The 18,776-nt window shown below is 40.2% G+C and overlaps 2 protein-coding genes across 3 annotated transcripts in view; one reads left to right on the plus strand and one right to left on the minus strand.

Annotated features, from left to right (window-relative positions):
- The window catches only part of SPICE1 (spindle and centriole associated protein 1), a 153,247-nt gene that overhangs the window by 66,232 nt on the left and 68,239 nt on the right, over window positions 1–18,776 (plus strand). For both annotated transcript variants that reach the window (XM_072965073.1, XM_072965080.1), the window contains one exon: window positions 12,458–12,516. The gene's annotated coding sequence lies outside the window, so the exon portion shown is untranslated. The remainder of the gene's footprint in view (window positions 1–12,457; window positions 12,517–18,776) is intronic.
- Window positions 1–18,776, minus strand: part of SIDT1 (SID1 transmembrane family member 1) — an 88,003-nt gene that overhangs the window by 64,228 nt on the left and 4,999 nt on the right. The window lies entirely within an intron of this gene.

Consider the following 18,776-nt stretch of genomic DNA (forward strand, 5'->3'; position numbering starts at 1 on the left):
TCGTTACCTCGGCCGCAGCCGCCTCCTCCCTTCGTAGGTACTTAGTGCCAGAAGGGATTCCCCTCCATTTTTTCTTTTTCACACTTTACCCTAAGGCAGTGATTCTCAAATTTTAGTGTGCTTTTTAGCATTCAAATTCCTCAAGCCCACCCCCAGCATTTCTGAGTTGGCAGATCAGGAATAAAACTTAAAAGCAATGTGTTTCTCTTAAGCTTGCTGGGGGATTCTGATGCACATGGATTGGAGCCCACACCTTGGAAGTACTGTTCCAAGAAACCATCGAGCGGATGGCCCCATTTGTCAGCAACTCGCCAAGGGCCCATTATTCCAAGATGCACAACCATGAGATCACCAACATCACTAGCACGTCTAGAGGCTGGTGGGGCTGGTGGGGCTGAAACTGGGCCAGCAGAAGGTAGGTGTTCTGGGAGAAGAGCAGAGCAGATGTGTCACTGCCATGGTTACTGCAGTCTGCTCTTTATCTCCACACCCTATTATTCCTGGTCTGGCTCTTGTAATCCACTTACTTTTTTATTATTTAATGATGATCTTACTAATTATAATTTTAAAACTCAGAGATACTCACACAATAATTTAAAAAAATACATTAGAGTAGGAGATAGAAAACACTGGGCAGTTTTTCAAGATGAGCAGATAATGCACCACCCCCAGGAAAGGATAAAAAGTCCTGTTCAAATTTTGCTTTGCTTTTCCAGAGGCTAATATGCCACTGAGAAAGTTGGATTACATTTGCAGCCCTGAAGTAAATTATATGAAGGCAAAACTAAATGAAGGTATTGACAATGCATAATGGACTCTGACACCTTGTAACAGACCATTCTTAAGAGCCAAGATTTTTCCCCTCCTGTTGCTTTTTCCTGTTGTCATGACAATAAGAGCAATTTTATTATATATATATATATATGTTGTTTTTTCCCTATGTTTACTACAAGCAGGGAATTGCATTATAACTAAGACAGAAGAATTATTGAAGAGCTCCCATCTCTGATATTATATAGAACACAATTATGAAAGGTCTTAAAGCTTAGACAGTCCCTTTTTAATCTTTTAGAACATGTCAGTAGGGAGAAGTTCAAAATTATAAGTAATATAGTTCTGTTGCATAAAGAGGATGAAAATGAATTTGCTTCAAAATTGAGTTTGCTTTTGCTAAAATAATGAGACTGTAGGCTTTGTTAGTTGGAACATCAGATTAAGAATCAGAGATTATTGGTTTCCATTATTAGCCATACCGTTGTTTTCCAGTGTGATCTTGAAAAACTGACTCCATTTGTGAAATAGCTACAATAGTATTTGCTAATGGTTCTCTTCCTTCATCCAACAAACATTATAAAACAAATTTGTTACAAACACAAATATAACTTGGTAACTGTTTCAGTAACTGTGTTATGTTCACTGGGTGTACATCTTGGAGGTGTTTAGGTTCTTTGGTCCTTCTGTCCTTCCTTTTTTCCTCCCTCCTTCCCTTCTTCCTCTCTCCCTCTCTCTTCCTTCCTTCCTTTCTTCCCTCCTTCCTTCTTTCCCTCCTTCCTTCCTTCCTTCTTTCCTTCTTCCCTTCCTTCCCTCTTTCCATTCTTTCTTCTTACCCTCCCGTTCTCCCTCCATCATTCATCAAACATTCACTGAGTCAGGAGTTTGGGGAGGCACTAAGGGTATCTTAAAGGCAACCCTGTCCTTCAGGAGCTCATGATCTGGATAACAGATGGTGTTATCCCCAAAAGCATAATGTGATGGTATAGTAGCAATGTGAGCAGGTGCTGTGGGCACCCAGAGGATGGGAAAAACCACATAAGCTGGTCAGCTGCTTCCCAAGTTATAGTGAAGCTGGGCTTGTTCACATAGGTCCTGCTGTTGCCTGCCTGGTGCACATGACCCTGACTCACAATATTAGAGGACCGTACATCTGGAAAGGGACTCAGGGAGATCATCTAGTCCAAAGGTTCCATTTATAGAAGAGGAGCCCGAGACATAGAGGTGACGTGACTTCCTCAAGGATGCTCAGCTATGGAAGAACCATGACTACACCCCAAGCTTCTTGCATCCCAGTCTCCGCACAGTGCTTGGTCAGATCATGTTATTATCACTATTTGAATTCCCGACTCCACTGAACACCACTGGGAATATAGGCTTCTCCTGCTATTCTACTGTGAAATCAAGAAGCTATGTAAACAACATGAGCAAAGGGAGAGACAAGCCACAGAACAGGAGATGTTATTTGTACATATCTAACAGACAAAATATCAGTATCTTTAATATAGAAAGAATCCTTAAAACTCGTAGAAAAACACAACAACACAATAGAAAATCAAGTAAAGAATATAAACAGCAACTGAAGAGAAGAATGACCAAAGAACAAGCGAAAAGATGTTAATACTTTACAGTCACCAGAAAGGTAAAGCCTCAAAAGTGTGACAACACACATTAGCAAGGATGCTGAGAACTAGGGACTCTAGCATACTGCTTATGAAAACATTACTTGGTACAACCATTTCAGAGAGCAAGTTGGCAATATCTACTAAAGCTGAAGAGGAGTTCACAATACATTCCAGCATCTCCACTCCTAAGTTTATACACCAGAAAAACTCTTATATACACACAAGGAGTCATGAACAAGAATGAAATGAATGAACTAGAATATGGATCAGCATGGATAACCCTGAAGAAGATAAATTAAGAGAAAGACTAATTATCTCCCCCCCCCCCAAAAGAAAGACCAGGTTGCTGAAGGATACACTGCATGATCCCATTTACATAAAGTCTGTAAACAAGTAAAATGATTATCTATCTATCTATCTATCTATCTATCTATCTATCTATCTATCTTTAGTAAAATATACATACATGGAAGTAATAAACATCAAAATTAAGGTAGTTGTTTTCAAAAGCTTTGAAGGATCTGAGACTTTACCCCACTTTCCAGTTTCATCGATACTGATAGAAGACCCAGACCCCTGGGTTAGAGGCAAGACTTTATTGGTCTTGTCACAGCATGCAGCAAGAGCACCCACACTTGCATTTGCATCGGTTCCTCTTGCCCCTAAGTGCCATGAAGGGGATGTGAATGGGCCCAGTTGGATGCCTACATACGTGCAGTGGGTTGAACTACAGGAGAGGGGCTGTGAGCTTAGGGAAACTGCATCTTTTATAACGGGCAGTAAACCTGCCTGACTTTTGCTTCAGAGAGGGACACTGTCTCTATCTTCCGAGCCTGTTCTCTATACAAATGTCCTTGAAAGAACAGAATAGAAAAATTTCAGTCAGTATCTTTCTGTAAGATATGCAGAAATCAGGAGACCTATGAAAAACCGTCTCCCCAAAATGGTTACTTTGGGGGATGAAAGAAGAGGATGAGTGGGGATGAGGCAGGAATTTGAATTTTTTATTTTTTGTTTCCTAAGCTGACTTGTGGGTACATAGGTGTTTGTTTCGTTTTCTGTCCTTGTTTATATGTCTGAAAATTTCATCATCATCACCATCGTCATCATCCTCACCATCATAAATAAGCCACGATGTACTGGCGTTTGTGTTTGCCCACTTCTGAGCAACAACTCTCACTTTATGCAGGCTCTTTGTTATTTAGAAATATGGCACTCAGTCCTCAAAACATACTCTCATGGCTTTCCTGGATCATTTTGCCACAGTCCGTCTTTACTAACGCTTGACTTGCTTATGCTGACTTCATTGATTACAGTGTGTGTGTCCCTCTCTCTCTCTCTCTCTGTCTCCCCCCGCCCCCAGCCAGCTGCAGAACTTTGCATTGTCTTTGATCTAATTAACAGGGCTCATTTCTCCACTGTTCTCCCTGGAAAAGAAACATGAAGATGGAGCTAGTGCTGCACTGGACAGAAATGTGCAGCCGAGATTCCGTGTTATTAGGTGTGTGGCTTTCCAAGGGCTGCCATAACAAAGTACCACAAACTGGGTGGCTTAAAATAACAGAAGTGTGTTCTTTCACAGTTCTGGAGGCTAGAAGTCTGGAATCAAGATCAGTCAGGCTATGCTCTCTCTGAGACCCTGGGTGGAATCCTTCCCTGCCCTTCCTAGCTTCTGGTGGTGACCATCAATCCTTGATATTCCTTGGCTTGTAGCTGCATCACTGCGCCCTTTGCCTCTGTCCCCATGGCGTTCTCTCTCTGTGTGTCTGATCCACGTTCCGTTCTCCTGTCTGTGCCTGCCTGTGTCCAGATTTCCCTCTCCTGAAGACTTCAGTCACACTGGATTAGGGCCCACCTTAATGACCTCATCTTAACTTGATTTCATCTGCGAACACCCTATTTCCAAACAAGGTCCCATTCACAGGTCCCAGGGGTTAGGACTTCAACATATATTATGGGGGGACAGAAGTCAACCCATAGCATTAGACTTGTAGGATTTTTAAGTAATGAAGTCATTCTCCAAGACTCAGTACTTCTCCTTGACCAGCAGCTTACTGCTGACTTGTGCCCACCTGCCGAGCGCCTTTGTGCTGAATGATGGCAGGCCTGCTGGGAGAGTCCACTGTGTGACTGTTGCATCAAAACAGCTGCCCCAGAGCAAAGGGGCCTTGCAGTTCTGAATCTTTTTTTTTTTTTTTTAACTAAAGGCTAGAAAGTCCTAGTAAATGAAGCATTTCATCCCACAATTTTTATAACTACTGCAGGGAACTGAGCTGCTTTAATCACAGGTTATACTTTTTTTTTTTTTAAAAGAAAAGCATTAAAATAATTCCTGTAGTTATTGATGTGACTGTTTAAAACCTCCCTTGCCTGATTCAGCTTTGACAAGCCATCTTCTATAAACTTATGCTTTAGTGAAGAAAGATACGGGTTTTATTTCTGGCATTAACCTCTATTATCTGGGTGACCTTGAACAAATCACTTAAATTCTCTGGGTCTCAGTCTCCTCACCTGTAGAATGGGAACAGTAACACCCAGGCTACCCACCTCCCTAGATACGGGCTTTATTTCTGGCATTAACCTCTATTATCTGGGTGACCTTGAACAAATCACTTAAATTCTCTGGGTCTCAGTTTCCTCACCTGTAGAATGGGAACAGTAACACCCAGGCTACCCACCTCCCTAGACTATGGGTGACCATTGTTTTGTGACCTACTGGGCACCAGGCAGACCAGAAGGCAGAGCCGTCCCACCCAGGCTCTGGGCTGGGGCAGTGCTTTTCCAGTCCCACACACTCACCAATCAATCAGTTACTGACTGTTTTCCATGTGTGGAGACACACTTATAAGCACAACTGCCCCTGGCAGTGGAGAAGGTTATGTGGTCCACCTGACATAGGATATTAATTTTCTCTCACAGCTTGGCCTCTGGCTTTCCTGGACCAGCTCATTCATCTCATTGAAAAGAGCAGTTTATCCCTTGGGAGCTATTTATTCCCTATACTTTTAGATTCTCAGCATTTTGTATTCAGGGCACTTTCCTTTACAGACCCCATCTCACCAATTTCATTATGCCAACAATAATCTGGACAGAAATACATTCAAAAAGGTTTTCCTCTTTTGGTTTATGATTTAAATTTTATTTTAAACATTTCAATTCCAATAGAATCATGGGAGGTCACTGAAGAGAGGCATAATAGTTGGCAGGCCAGGAATATAGAACCTTACACGGTCTGGATTCTGCCAGCTACTTTAGGATGAACTTTGTTCATTCAGTAAACATTTGACTTTCCCTCCTGTGCCAGGCATTGTTCTGGGCCCAGGAGACATTACTAAGCAGTGTGGACATAGCCTCTGCCCTCACTGAGATCCCAGGTATGCACACAGAATACCAGTTCAACGGACGAGTGCGTTAACATTCAGGTTCCTGTGGAAGGGCATGATGGAGACTTTCAGGGGGAATATTTTCCCAAAGGATGAGTAGGAATTAACCAGAAAATGCAGGACAGAGCAAAAGAAATGCCCAAACAAAAGGAGCAGTGTAGCAGACAGAAGGAAGGAGAGGGGAGGAGGGAAGAGGGGGGTAGAGAGAGTAGGGGAGAGGGGGGCGGGGAAAGAGAGACAGAGGGAGAGAAAGGCAAGAAGCAAGTTTGAAGAATTAAGGGAAAATCGGTTTGGCTGAACCATGATGTGCATGAAGGGCCATGACAGTACTGAAGAGTCTTAAAGTCATGCCAGGGAGGTGGGGGATTTACTCTTAGGACAATAGAAAGCCTCTGGAAGGTTTTAAGTGCTACCATCCCAATGCCATGGCCACCCCTGGACATCAGCGCTGCCTCTGTTGCTGCTGAGCAGCTGCTTCCCTGCATCACTGGCTCCCAAGGCAAAGTTTGGGGAAAGCAGATCTGATTGGCAGCATGGGAGCTGCATGCCCAAGCCTGAGCTTGGTGGGAGTTGGGGCGGTGGCGAGAAAGCAGATGCCTGCTGTTCCACTTCTACAGTGGAAGGAATTCTGCCTCCAGTGCAGACTCATGAACGAGGAATTCCCCCCGGAACTACAGGAACAGGGCTCAATGTCAGGCAGTCTAAAACACGACCAAATTCTACTACACTTGGAACCCGTTTCACATCCAATGCCAAGACTGTCCTACAGAACGAGGGTTCACAAGAACACACTTTGGGAAATGCTGGCCTAGATGTTTTTTTTTCACAAGAACTGGTGTCAAGTTGAGTGAAAACCCTAACAGACCCTAATCTCGCCGTTTAATTGCATAAAACTTATGGCCCGTACTACCCAATTTAGCACTCAATTACATCATATCTTCATATTTTTTTAAATATTTGCTAACTGTTCCACGAGTTTCTTTTGTCCCACAGATTTTATCTGTGACTTATTTGGAGTCAAGCATGCTTTTGACTCTTAGGACACACACTACACATCATTACTGTTTTCATATGAGTGAGATAGCCCAGCTAAGGTTGTAGCTTCCAACAAGTCCTGAAAAACACCCCAGGACGTCAGAGAAGTGGCTGTTCTTAATTCTTCAGCATTCTTTCTATAGATTTTCTTTTCTCTCCATTTGTTTTCTTCTTGTGGGGCCCCTGCTGACATCATAATTGGGTCTGCCCTCCCGATTTCCCCATCTGTTTGTGTTCTGGACCCTTCAGTTCTCTAATCTGTTATTCATTCTAATGTCCAACCCGCTGCTGAGGTCTTTATGTGGGCAGGATGATTTTTTTTAAATCTGGGAGTTCCAGTTGCTTCATCTTTATAACTATAACCTGTTTCATTTTAATGGTGTTCTCCTATCAGTATCTCTTCGAAGATACTTGCTTATTTTGAGATCTTATTCTTTCTGTTCATTAATTCTGCTACATTTGGTAAAGGCTGACGTTTCTCACGTGACTTCCTTCTGCAGAGCTATTGTTATTTTCTCCTGTGCGCTCTGATTCTGTGGGGTATCAGCCACCTGAGGTAGTGCTGAGAACCCCAAAGGGCAGGAGCTAAATGTGAGAAGAGTTCAGAGTAGAAGCAGGAACTGGGAGGCTGGAGAGCCCCTTTTACCCGCCCTCAGGGGTCCAATCTGCCCACCCCCCACCCCCTGCTGGTAATTTGACTTCTACTTCTCTGTCCTACTGTTCCTGCTCCCATCATTATCTCCTGGCCTCTGCCCTGCGAAGAGGGCAGTGGGGAAGCAGGGATCACTCAGAGTCAGGTGGTCAAGGGCACAGTGGTTATTCTTCTCCACTCCAGCCTCCACAGACATTATCCCGTGAGCCCAGCTAGCCCTGGGCTGGTGCTGCCAGTTTCCTCCCTCACAAGGATGAGGAGGCAGGCCAGGCGGCAGTCCACGTGGGCCAACACGAGGAGGGCAGAACAGCACCAGGAGAAAGCTCTCCCCCAACCCACTCCTTACCCAGGGCCTCTCACGCCAAGATCCGACCATCTTCTGTCTCTCCAGGGATTCTCACACACTTTGCACTGGTTCCTCCCTCCCGCTGCCCTCCCTCTGGCATGAGGCTTCTCCGGGCTTTGCTCCTGGGAAAGAGCCGGGGCCTCTGCTAGTTCACCAACTCTCAGGTCCCCGAGTCTGCGCATCTCTGTGTGTGACTGCTTTTCCTCTTTCCTGTCTTTTCCTCTCTATTTCCTGCTTATACTCCTTCTCCTGTGAGGGGATCAAAGAGGGAGAAAGAATTATTTTATGGTTCGAGGCAGAACGCAAGGATCTACTCCCAGGATTTTATCCACTTGCCGAGTGATTGCTCTGCAGGCTCGTTTCTTCCAGCGTTATTCTGAGCCCTAATTAATTCATGCTCTAAAGATGGAAACACACCACAAAACTGTTATGATTGTCAGAGTTAGGATCTGACGCTTATCAGCTGCTTATTTCTGTAGTGGTGTTTATTGCCGGACCGGTGCCACTTACAATTTTAAATAAGCGTTGTCAGGATATAAGCATTACCTAAAGGAAATTGCTTTCTAAACAAGACAAAACCTATCAGCTGCAAACTTCTTCCTCTTCAAAATCTTCAAAGAAAATGTCCTGAGACAAGCAGCAGAGGCCTCAGGGAAGGCCACATTTAAGAGACAAAACTATTCCTAATCATGGAGTAAACGCTGTGGCAGGGATGATATATACGATTTGAATTCTTCTCTGACACTCAGATGAGATGTACTTCTTTAAACCGGCAAAGAAGCCTGCAGCAGCCCAGATTTCTTTCATAGTCCTTGTCATATCTTGGTTCTGATTACTTATGTTTGGGTCCGTAGAGCTGCCTTCCCACAATGCCCGAGCTTGGGAACACCCCGTGAAGACTTTTGGTAGGGTTGACTTGGGGGCTCCCCAGCATCCAAATGACCTGCATCCTTTAGAGGAACTTCCTCCCCTCCACCTCCCTGGGTGAGTTTTGCGGGAGGTGAGGCTGCCTTTGGACGCCATAGGGGCAGATACGTGGCCCACACTCAGATAGCTGGATGCTCCCACTTGGTACTTTCAATGGTGATTAAATGATACAAAGATGAAGGGAGAGTTTAACATTCACTGGCAATGATGACACCAGTAGGGACCATGGCAGCATCCAAGGGTGACCACGTCCAATGACAGAGGAGGTGGTGGTACCTGGATGAGCATCCTGACCAAACCATTCCTGCTGCGTGACTATGATTTCCTGCAGTGTAGTCTCTCTGAGTCCCCAGAGCACGAGCTTGGTCACTCAGGTTTGGGTGCTACCCAATAGCCGGGTAGTAAATTCTTTTTCTTTTTATGGTAGCCAGTTGATTTCTGTTGCTTGCAGTCAGTAACCTTGCCTGACCCCACATCCTCCTTCCTTTTCTACTTCACTCATACCTGACAACTGATTTGAGCCTTACTGTCCACAGATCTCTCCAATCCACGTCTGCACACTCAGACTTCACCCTGTTTGCCTCTCTCCTTAGCCTCCACTTTTTATCCCTTTATTACCCAGATGAACATTGTCTTTCTCCCTAAAACCTATAATTCCCCCCTTTCAGTGAAGATGAAGTGGGGAGAGAGCGAGGACAAATATAGGATCCCTTTTCTTGGAGAGGATAAAATAGAACCGTGAGCATTTACATGTTAATTTGGGGAGGAGCATAACAGACACTCCCAGTTAGAGAAATTAAAATAGTTGTGAGTCACTTTGTCCACACAAGGGCAGTTGGGTCTGGATGGACAGAAGCAGTCAGTTACTCCTGTTTGCTGTGGCTTATCTTCATGGCTGTTAGGTGGGGATCCAGAAATACCAGTTCTCAGGATTAACACTGCCCTAGAGTAACAGGTTAACTGCTTAGGTCTCCAAGCTGCCCTGGGTCGGGCACAAAGAAGGAACCCAGCATCAATGACAGTAAAGCCCAGAAAAGATGAAGGCTGGTCCACAGGGTGTCAGGGTAAGATCATGGTTGGTGGGTGGCTGTGGCTCTGGGAAACAATGAAGAAAACCTGCCACACTTGCAGTTTTACTTAGTGTCAACATTGCTTGCCTGACTTACACAGGCAAATGGATGCGTGGACAACTCATGGAGAATCATCTTTTCAATTTTCAGTAATTGTAAGAGAGTCAGACATGAAGCCCTTAAATTGTATGATCAAATGACCTGACTGTGACAGTATAACTATGGTGTTTAAAAATTATTTTTATTGCCGTTGAAAAGCATGACAGATATTCTCTTGTGGGAGGGAAAGTGGTTTAGTAGGAATATCCTGAGTAAATGTCCTCACGAACCTGATCTTTGTTCCTGGCTTTGTTTCAAACTAGTTACAGGACTTGGACAAGCAATTTTACCAACTCAGTTTTCTCTGTTAAGTGAGAAGAGATTGGGTGATTTAAGAGGTCCTTTTAGCTCTTAAGTTTAAAATACAATTATCCCTTTCTTGTGGTTTTGAGGGATATTTTATGTTTCTTTTAGTGATTAAAAAAAACAGAAAAAATGTCTCAAATGCAAAACCAGTTACACACTTCTCTAGCTAAGCAGACTTGACAAAGAAAATCTTGTTGATCTGAATAAAGGAAATAATGGCACATGAAGCCAACACAAATAAATACTGACTGGCCAAATAATGTATGTTCTTCATCCTCCACCATTGGTATTATTAATAGTCTATAGCAAAACCTTAAAAATTGGGAGACCAGATCTCCAGTGACTGAGAGTATTCATCATGGCTCTGAATCAGGAAGGAAGGAACCAAACATATGTCCTGAGATGAAGAAGAAGGAGTATCTTTGCCAATAGCAAAGCCTCAAATGACCAGAGAAGAGGAAGACCTTTGATGAGCCCACAGTGTTCATAGAACATTTGAAAGACTAAAAGGATGGAAGATGCAGAGAGACACAAGATACACAGAAAAAAAGGAGCAACAAGAGAACAGTAGAGATCAGGGGTGGTGGTAACAGAGGAGAAGGTTGGCAACAATGGTAAGAACAATGAGCCCTAAGTAAGGAGATGCTTCAAACTCTTTGGTCCGGGGCGGGCTATAAATGTATATACACATGCACAGTACTGTAATACTAAAAATATAGGGTGGTCTTTTCAACAAATGATGCAGGAACAGTTGGACATCATATGCAAAAACAAAACACCAACAAACAAAAACTCTAGACAGAGACCTTATACCTTTCACAGAAATTAATCCCAAATGGATCATAAATTTAAATTTAAAATTCAAAACTGTAACACTTCCAGAAGATAACATAGGAGAAAATCTAAGTGATTTTAGATTTTATGACAACTTTTTAGATGCAACACCAAAGATATGATCCACGGGGGGAAAATTGATCATTTAATTTTAATTCCTCAAATTAAAAAAAAATTAAACGTCTGCTCTGTGAATTCTCTATTAAGAGAATGAAAAGGCAAGCCCACAGACAAGGAGAAACTATTTGCAAAACTTGTATCTGATAAAGGACTGGTACCCAAAATCTACAAAGAATAGTTAAAATTCAATAGTAAAGAAACAAAACAATTTAAAAGTGGGCGAAAGATCTGAAAAGACACCAAAGAAGATATACTGATGGCAAATAAGCATATGAAAAGATACTCAGTAGCATATGCCATTAGAAATTGCAAATTAAAACAATGAGATATCACTATACATCTATTAAAATGGCTAAAATCTAAAGCCCTGGCAACACCAGATGCAGGTAAGGATGTGGAACAATGGGAACTCTCATTCATTACTGGTGGGAGTACAAAATGGTACACCACTTTGGAAGACAAATTTGACAGTTTCTTAAAAACTAAACATACTCTTACCATATGATCTAGGAATTAAGTTCTTTGGTGTTTACCCAAATGAGTTGAAAACTTATGTCCACGCAAAAATCTGCACCCAAATGTTTCCTGTAGCTTTATTCATAATCACCAAAAATTGGAAGCAACCCTGATGTCTTTCATAGGTGAATGGATAAACAAACTATGGCACATTTAAACAATAGAATATTATTCCTTAGCTTTAAAAGGAAATAAGCGATCAAGCCATGAAAAGACATGGAGGAAACTCAAAAGCGTATTTCTAAGTGAAAGAAGCAAGTCTGAAAAGGCCACATGCTGTATGGTTTCAACTGTATGATGTTCTGGAAGAGGCATAACTATGAAGACAGTTTAAAAAAATCATTGGTTGCTAGAGTTTGAGGGAAAGGAAGGAGGGATGAAAGGGTGGAGCACAGGGGATTTTTATGGGAGTGAAATTATTCTGTACAATCCACAATAATGATGGATTCATGACACTATGCATTTCTCAAACCTACAGAACTGTACAACACCAGGAGTGGACCTAATGTAAACTGTGGACTTTAGTAATAATATAGGCCAGTATAACATCAATATTACATCAATATCAGTTCATGTAGCATCCTAATGCAAAATATTAATAATAGGGGAAACTGTGTGACAGTGGGGAGAGGATATATGGAAACACTCTTAACTTTCTGCTTAATTTTTCTGTAAACCTATAACTGCTGTGAAAAATAAAGCCTAGTTAAAAATATACACATGTGGGGGAGCAGTGAGGAAGCTAACAAAGTCAAAAATCTTTTGCATTCCAGGTTAGGCAGAGGGAGAAGAGAACTTTTATCTGTACACTTAAAGGCCCACAGTGTCAACTGTAAGTACCCTAAGCGGCCAGAGGATGCTTTTGCTTAGAACAACATGTTACTTGATGATGTTAGAGAAACTTTAATTTTGCCACCGCTTTCAGAAATGAAGTATTTTATTCAAACACTTGCGTCTAACCAAAACATAGGTGATATTCACTTTTAATTAGCCAATACTTTCATAATTCCATATTGACACCCCCCTGGCCATTCTTGGGATCAACTGTAGAAGGCTGGGTCCAAAATTAAGTTCCTTAAAGTCATGGGTTGAGAACTAGCCCCTAAAAAGATTTTCAGTGGTCTAAACAGAGAGATTTCCCAGTTCTTGAGAGCTGTGACAGAGAAGATTTCTATAGCTTTCTTATCAGGAAAGAAGGCTTATAATTCAACTTCCTCTGGACACATTTTTCAGTATCAGACACCTTCAAACCAGCTTCATTCTTCTTGTTTAACCCATTGAAAACTCCCTTGTTCAATCTTGTAACAAAATTAACATCTGCGTAAAACTTCTTCGCAATAGTAAAATCAATGTCTTTGGCTATTACTGTCACTTCAAATAAACTGAGCATATAGGGTAATAAGAATTTGAAGTAGTTAATTACTAGAGCAATTTGATTTTAATTAATTTTATTACTAATAACATTTAATGTATCATTTACATTTGCTATGTAACACTCAGCTTTGGTCTTCCTTCTCCAGGAATGGAGCACTATCTGTTAATATGTAAATCAACTTACATACACTCTTAGAAACTTATTATTCTATAGAAAAACTGAAGGATCCTAGACTGAGGACTTAATGAAATACAGTGTTGTTCTTACTGCTGACTTTAGGTTTTAAGTATAACATGGTCCTTAGGTTTTGTTTTGGTTTGCATGGCCAATTAATGTACTGGAAAAACCTCAAAGTTTCCAAGTTTCCTTTTGGTTTTTGTTTTTGTTTTTGTTTTTTTGGTGGGGGGGTAATTAGGCTTACTTGTTCATTTATTTATTTTACTTTTTTAACTGAAATACTGGGGATTGAACCCAGGACTTCATGCAAACTAAGCACGCACTCTACAACTTAGCTATACTTGCCCCCTAAGAGTCTCCATTTTTTAAATAATCAAGAAAAGAAAAAAAAAATCAACGTTTATCTTTTTTTTTTTTAGCAAAATAGAAAACACTATGACTGTATTGTCTGGTGGCCCATGATATATTTGATACTTTTCTTAGCAAATAAGCAGGAAGGATGATGAGGCCCCAGTTCAAATAGCTCATTAGATGTGCCTTTAAATCATTAACGCTCCATCTTGGTGTGTTGACATGGAACTTGAGTTAGCTCCAGCATTAAGCAATGTGGGAAGAGCTGGCCAACGTACTCTGGGGTGCTGCGTGGCAACGTGTAATTATCAACAAGGTGTGGTTACTTCTATTTGCAAAAAAGAAAGAAGTGCTGGCACTTCTAGCAGCAAAGAGGTTTCACAGTATCACTGGTATCTCCAAGTCCCTTGGTTTTTTAGATTCAAGTCAACAGTGAGAAATGACTTGGGAGATACTTCAGGTTAACACCAGCTCAGGAAAGGCAGAATGGCTGAAGATCGAACATATTGTGTAAGAACCTAAAATACCCCCCAGAAGGAACCATCACAGCAGTAAAATCTACACAAAACAACTGAAATACCAAATCCAATACTACAGTAAGCCTATTGACATAGTACATTCAGCAAGAAACAAAAAGGAATTAGAATCCAAGTTCAGCACATGTAGCAAAGTTGGAGGAAAAAACCAAACCAAAACAAAACAAAACCACTTCCAGGCAGTGAAGAGCCTTATGGGAAACTTCTCAAAAAAAATACCAAAAAAAAAAAAAGAGTAGTTTTTTGGAAACAGTAATTTAAAGTTTTCACTTAACTTATTTTTATATGACAAAGAGAAGTGATTTTTTTGGCAAGAAAAAAACTTATCTATAGTTAAGAAAAAAATTACAGTTTCATACATGGTAGAAAAAAGTCAGAGCACTCACTGAATCTTAGTGCTTGAAAAAGGATCAAAAATGCAATATTCTCTTCTCAGTGGGGAAAATAAAGCAGAGGGAGGGAAGAGAACTTGCTGGAGGTGCGCAGATAGTTAAAAGAATAAAAACAAACATCTCCTTGTGCCACACCCAGTGCTCTTCCCCAGTCCTGCTCGGCCCCTTGGTTGTTTATTGTCCTTGCCTTGGGTAAAAGTAAAATTTTCCTTTTTTTTTTTTTTTTTACTTTTATTGTGAAATATTTAGAAAATACAGAAAAGAACATTAAAATACTTCATAATCTCCCCACCCAGAGAGTTTATCATATTCATGCAAAGTTTATCATATTTCAGAAACCAGTGATGAAAACCTACATTTAAAAAAACATCCCAAGAACTCTATAGTCTAGGATTTACTATGGATAAAATTATGGACCTGAAATAAGATACTCAGGGATTCTAGCCTCAGCTATCACTGATATAACTTGTTTTACTATTCTGGCTTTCAATTTCTCATGAATAAAAAAAGAATTATATGACTATCCTTTTAACTGCAAATTCAAAACTGAGAATTACTGTACTTATTAAGTGGTCTAAAGGCAGATCTGCTCGGGACCCAGAAGATCTAGATAATAGGTCCCCATAGATGACTTAGAAGATAATCAATGTTGTCATTTTCCCTTCTGATTCCTTAAAAGTCATTGAAATATTTTACTAGTGATAGGAGGTATAATTCTGCACCCCCAATTACAATGTGAAGTTTTATTCCCCCACACCACCAAGCAATTCTCAGACACTAGCTGAATGTTCTACAGGTCAGCCCAATTCTGACACTATCTACCTCGATAGCATCCGATCCCAAAGGTTAAGGGTTCTACAAGATTGCCCTCCCTCACCTTCAGATGCCAGTTGAAAGTACAGGTTGTCACCTGTGCTTCTGATTGACCAACTATAGATCAGTCTCCAACAACCCACTCCTTTGGTTGGATTAATTTGTTAGAGCAGCTTAGAGAACTCAGAGAAACATTTTACTTAACTAGATAACCCATTTGTTACAATAGATATGACTGAGGAACAGCCAGATATTAGAGATGCATGAAGCAAGGTATGTGTTGGGAGGGGTGGAGGACACAGAGCTTCCATGCTCTTGGAGACACCACACTCCCTCAGTCTCCATGTGTTCACCCAGAAGCTCTCTGAACCTTGTCCTTCTGGGTTTTTATGGAGGCTTCATTACTTAGGCACAATTGAGTAAATCATTGGCCATTGACAAGTGATTCAACTTTCAGCCCCTCTCCCCTCCACTCCTTTCCAAAGGTTAAGGTGGTGGGTCTGAAAGTTCCAACCTTCCAATCACCTGCTTGGTTCTCCTGACAACTAGCACCATCCCCCTTAGGGGCTTTCCCAAAGTCACATCATTAACATACACTCAGTGTTTGAATAACAAGATGCCTTTATCACTCTTAACTCAGGAAATTCCAAGTGTTTTAGGAATGCTGTGACAGAAATGGGGTGAAAGACCAAATGTATATTTCTTATTATAAATCACAACATCACAGGAAAGAAGGAAAGAAGAGAAATCTACTTCCTAGGTTAGAGTGAAAGAGATTTTTTTTTTTTAATGGAGGTGCTGGGGATTGAACCCAGGACCTCGTACATGCTAAGCATATGCTCCATCACTGAGCTATTTCCCTTCCCCCCAAAGAGATTCTTAATATGCCCATTATAGTAGAGTATGACTAATCTGAAGAGGAAAAAAAATCACATAATCCTTAGAATTATAGGTTATAGGTTATTTATAACAAAACTGTAATGTAAATTAAAGCAAGGAGTATTTGGATCAAAGAAGAATCTATGAGTCCTAATATTGTACATCAACTATACTTCAATTAAAAAAATTTTTAAACAGGAAAAAGAATCTGAGCCCACACAGATATAAATAAAGAATAAACAAATACATAGGCGAGAAGAAAAGCTTTTTCTTACAGTAGAATGTCAACTGGTAAATATAGAAGGAATAAGAAATCAAGGAAAATCACAAGCTGGAAACCATCGTAGTAATATCTGATTCAGGCAAGAATAATCAATAAATGCTAGAACTCATGGATGAAGCTTTGATGAGGCATAGGATATTTACAGAATCTCAAGGTATTGCTCCACAAACTACTTTTCAATCACAAAAGGAAAATAGTAACTTTACAGTGTGGAGAAACCTGGGAGAGACTCTTAACCAGACAATCAATGTTACCCTCAATAGTAATAGGAAAATCTACCATCAGTTGCCTCTGCTATGATGCACTAAGGATACATCATTCCTGTGGTATTCTGCCAAAAATGCATACCCTGAATCTAATCCTGAGGAAATATCAGACAAATCCAAATTGAGGGGCAATCTATAAAGTAACTGGCTGTACTCTTCAAAAGTGTTGAGGTCCTGAAAGACAAAGAAAGAATGAAGAACTGTTTCTGATCAAAGAGATTGAAGATTCATGACAACCAAATGCAGTGTGTATTCTTGAATTGGATCCTGGATCAAAAAGGAAAAACATAAATAGTTTTTTGTTACTGTTCTAAAAGACAATATTGGGAAATTGATGAAATTTGAGTAAGGTCTGTAGATTAAATAGAAGCATTATTATAATATTAAAAAAATGGACACTTTAGCCTAATATATCAAAATTTAAAATTAACAAAAATTTTAAAAAATGACAAAACCCCCCAAATCTTTGAATACACCATGTTTTGTAGAATTTTCTTAATTTTCAAACAAAATTAAGAAGTATCCCTAAAATTCAAAAGTAAAATGAAACAAATGACCCTAATAAGCTGATAACAGAGCTGCACTGAAAGAAACTATGCTACATTACTTAAAAATACAGTAATTTGACTCAACGTTCATAATGAAACATACCCTAAGGTAAAAGGAACTGTGAAAATAAAGCTTAAAGTGTTGCCAGTAACCTTAGTTGGTGGTGATGTTGGTACTGTTATCTAAAACTGTTCTGTGTATATTGTGGGTGAAAAGCAAAGGAGTAACTTAGTTGAGAACTAGAATTTCTGGCACAGGAGAAAGGAAATGAGATATAGATGTAAAATCAATTGAGGTTAAATAAAACACCTGTATTTCTGAATCTAAATTAGAAGTACTGGTATGAACTCCCATTATGTATTCCTTAGTTCTGTCCACTGAAAAGGCTTAGAAAAAATTTATAAGTCAGCTAGCAGTAATGGCCTCTAGTTCTCAAACTATGGTCTCTAAAAACTACTGCTCACTTAAAATGAATCTGACCTTCTTGGAGAAATGGCTGATTCCAGTTCAGGGACAGGCACTGAGCCTGTTGAGCTTGGAATAACTTTTCATGCCAGAAAGCACAGAAGATGGCAAAGAGCACTTAGATTTTATCCAAAGCAGGTTGGCTTTCACTGGCCAGACATGAACACTTGGAACTTGAATAAGGATAGTAACTACCATGGATTGAAATATATCAAATATGTTTAAACTCATGAGCTCCTGACAACGCTAAATAAAATCTCATTGATCACTGTTATAGGATGCTAGGAGACCAACTCATTATTTTGAAAATTGGTAAATAAAGGTGAAAAATGAAGATTTTATTCCATGTTTGTTACAAACAGTAGCTTAAGGTAACCAAATAGCTGATGAGGAGAGGTTTCTCATTATAGACATATTCCAGTTTATAAATGAAAAAAATAAATGACACAGTTAAATATTATTTTACTGTTCGTAATGAATTCATGAAACTAGGCAATCATGATCAGTGATGTCTATCACCACAAAAAAGAAACAACCAGACGTTATGTGCTTCCTGGTAGGAATATACACACCACCACCTCTGATGTAGTCTTGCCAAAGAAGAAATAGGGTATATTTTTCTGTATCTGAAAGGTCTTTCCCCTTTCTCTCTGCCTACCCAAGTTCTGCTTATCTGTCATGACCTTTTCATGCCTTGTTTCCTCCAACAAAGATATCTGTGGGACATTATGACTTCTCTAAAGTCTTGCAGTACTTGAAGCAGTGCTGTCCAATAAAAATATAATATGAGCCACGTATGTGTTTTAAAATTTTCCAGTAGCTACATTAAGAAAGTAAAAACAGGTGAAGTTACTTGTATTAATACATTTTATTTAACCTAATATATCCAAAATATTAGCATTTAATCATATAATCACTAAAAACAGTAATGACACATTTTATGTTATTTATTTCATACTGTCTTCAAAATCTGGTGTGTGTTCTACACAGTACATCTCATTCTGTG

Source organism: Vicugna pacos, chromosome 1 (assembly GCF_048564905.1).
Source record: "Vicugna pacos chromosome 1, VicPac4, whole genome shotgun sequence".
Classification (NCBI taxonomy): domain Eukaryota; kingdom Metazoa; phylum Chordata; class Mammalia; order Artiodactyla; family Camelidae; genus Vicugna; species Vicugna pacos.